Source organism: Triticum dicoccoides, chromosome 6B, assembly GCF_002162155.2.
Source record: "Triticum dicoccoides isolate Atlit2015 ecotype Zavitan chromosome 6B, WEW_v2.0, whole genome shotgun sequence".
Taxonomy (NCBI): domain Eukaryota; kingdom Viridiplantae; phylum Streptophyta; class Magnoliopsida; order Poales; family Poaceae; genus Triticum; species Triticum dicoccoides.
Genome location: NC_041391.1, coordinates 40,200,346 through 40,203,910, shown reverse-complemented (window position 1 = coordinate 40,203,910; position 3,565 = coordinate 40,200,346). Strand labels below are relative to the sequence as shown.

The 3,565-nt window shown below is 34.2% G+C and overlaps 1 protein-coding gene across 1 annotated transcript in view; it reads left to right on the top strand.

The window, feature by feature from the left end:
* LOC119320668 (wall-associated receptor kinase 3-like) overlaps positions 1–3,565 on the top strand; it is a 17,940-nt gene that overhangs the window by 12,200 nt on the left and 2,175 nt on the right. The window lies entirely within an intron of this gene.

The window sequence follows — 3,565 nt, the reverse complement described above, 5'->3', positions numbered from 1 at the left end:
TATAACTAGCATATCCTTATATAAAAAGAGAAAACTGATAGATCGTCACAATTACACATCAATAGATCTTGCACAATTTTTTTTGAAACTTCTTGCACAATAATTTTTAGCACATGTATTAATTAAAGATCTAATGGTAAGCAAGAACTATTACATGTTACCTCTCACTTAAACATGTTAGTTATGACTACATACACCAATGCTAATCTAACACGTTAGATAAATAGGCAAGCATACATACAAATGTTATTGTGAATTAAAGTATATTTTTATCATGTTACAAAATATAACCGATAGATCTTCATATCTCAAAGAACACAACTAATATATCATCCCTGTCATAGTTAAATAGATTTTACACATAGAAAATCGGTAATCTTGGTAATTAATAGTTTAACTATAAACGAAAAGTACAAGTTACATTACTCTAAAAGAAGTACATGTCACTTCACATTTAAGCATGTTAGTCCTTACCACATCGACCAATGCTAATCTAATGCAACATATAGTGAAACCCGACAGAAAAGTCATGGTCAATTAAAATGTTATTCTTATCATCTTATGCTCCATATACAATTGGTACGGCTCGCAACATAGAAAGAAAAGGTTTGGATGATCATAAGAAATTATGGAGGAATGATTATGAACCAACATAAGCATCCACAGAGAAGTACATGAATAATCATAAATCACTAGAACCGAAGGCTCAACGGCATGATAGTCGTTTATTTATTTATTTTTCTTAAAAGATAGTTACAATTGTATATGCAAGCAAGAAATATGAGAGGAGGTTGGATATGAACTAATGGGATTACTCTATACCCATGCATAAACTGACAAAGAGGCATAGGGATGCGTACATATACGAGAGCATGCAACAATCAATCTAGGGGGCACAGGGAATGTATCTGGTGCACCAATTCTTGAGGTGCTACTAGTGCACCAGATGTCGTAGCACATTTTAACATATTGGCAAAAAAACTGGGGAAAATCTCTAGAACATTGACACAACATCAATGTATGTTGTCACAAAATTTTGTATCCAAATTTGAAACACTGTCCGAGATACAAAAATGACCAACTTGACAAGGTGATAACGAGCCAAATCCTTGTGTTTGTACTATTCAGTGTTGAGTTAATATTTTTCTTTTTCGAGCTATGTTTGAAAAAAGAATGAAAACTTGTGATGACATACACTGTTAGCACCAGTGCACCAAATATTCTACTAGGGGCATGTGGGTTGTGGATAGTTTGCTTGGTCTATCTACAACTCAACGCCTAACTAGATAAACATAATATGGAAGAAAACTTTACATTAGATTTATTTTAAATTAGTATTTTACAATTATTTTGTGTTATGTATTGACACCATAATCATATGTTAACATACATAATAAAGGTCAATGTTACAAAATTTTGATTCCTAAAATATCGTCTATTATGTGATGAAAGGATGGATAGGTGTAACAAATCTATTGCATCAGATACAAATAAAAAAATTGATAGGCTAAACACAAAATGCCCTCACATTTGCAAGGGACACCTTGCTAGTTCATATGAAAGTAAATGCTTCTTATGGTTAGATGAAAACCGCATCACCAGGTTGTCACGAAATATATTTTCATAATATGTCAAAATTTCTGCATAACAGTTATATGTTAAAAGTGGATGGCCATCAATTAGACAAATGACACATACATAAATTCCTAAGAAAATGCAAAAACATTGAGCCATAAATTTGGTTGACCAAATTAACCACAAACATTAATTTGTACATGATATAATCCCAACTTTATTACGACCCAGACCCATCTATCAATCAATCCAGTTATCATTTTGGATAGTTACATGGTTTTTAACAAACTTTGATCACACTTCAATAAAAATTAATGATCCAACTTCAATCATCTTTGTGATGTCATCAGTATCGCTGGAGTATGACTTCTGGAAACATTGATAGGATTGACGTGAAGTGACAATGATTTAAATTGGGAAGTTACTTAATGTACGATGAAATCCACATCTGATTTTTGTACGGTCAGACAATTGATCATGAGGATGCTTTATCGAGTTGCAACCAATGCTCCCTACCATGCGTCATAATAAATGTTTCTTAGGTTGTCGTATGTTAAGCATCACTCAATAAATTTCTTACATAAGGTGAGGTCAGTGGTGACATGCCAATCGAATACCAAAATCACCTTAGGTAGTTGTGACACAAAAATATGCATCATCAACAATGTGGGTCTTTTTTTTGTATTGGCTGAATATTAGGTTGCCAAACTCCTCAACTAGCCACTCTTTCTGCTGGTGGGAAATACCTCCAGATAAGAAATTCAAGCTAATATTTGTCATCACTATTAGTGTCTTCATTAGCATTGTTTTTCTTGCTCTATTCCGACTTTTCCACTTAGCCGACACTACCTTAGTAAAGGAAAATATGCCCATTTCCCGTCGAATGGGAAACTACCATGATCATCATATATACGAGACAAATGTGAAAAGGTATGAAAAATAGTAGAAGAAATACGAAGTTGGATTTATGCATTTTTCTTTCATGATGCTCATCATACCATGATGTAGTATCTCCTCATCAATGAGCATGTAATAAGTTTGGAAGCTCAAAGTCCCATAGGACTACTTATCATCTATGTATATGCTGTTTTGCATTCTCTCTTTAGAAGCATGTATGCATGCCCTTGCTTGTCGTAAGTCCCCTGTAGTTTCATACTACCCCCACGATCAGCAAGAATGCATGGGATATATTAAATGAAACTACTTGTTGTTCCCATTTTTACAAACTAGTGAAAATCTTCTGCTGCAACAAGCAACATGTCTCCTGTATGGGAACAGGGTTGTGTGACAAGCAAAATAGATACCATGAGAAACAAACTACTGCAGTGCCTAGCAAAATATCTACTATGGCAAACAAACTATCTTTGTGGCTAGGAAAGTCTTGGCCATTACATTCGCGCGGGCGAATATAAAATTTGATGTCCATAAACCTTACAATATGGTCCATTTGCTAGACGTCGTTCCTAATTGGGCTACATATGATACACTAGGAGTATTCAGAGATAAAATGAATAATAGAAAGCATCAAATGATAATCTTGATTTGCACAAGTATTGTACCTCGCTCAACAACAAAAAGCTCACCTTGTTCCAACTATAAGGTTCATAATTCTTATCCAAAATCCAAGTTTTCTAACTTTGAAAAAAATGTAGTACATCTACAATACTAAATTAGTATTAAGAATAGTGAACTTAAAATTACCATTCGAAATCTCGGCGGAAACTCATAGCTTCAAGACCTGGGCACATCACATCCTTCTTTGAAATTCACAACCTGCAATTCACAATTTGTAGGTATGCATTTTTTCATCCCGCATAGTGTTTCTAATGTGGTGATTTGAGATAATTTCTCATGGAATTTTTTATAGGCACTATACAGATAGTTAGATAGGCACTAGAGAGAGAGAGATGATTGATCAAGAGAGGTTTGCATGGTCAATGCATAGGACATGTTGGACTTTGCCCATGAGAGTGTGTGTAGAGAGAGAGAG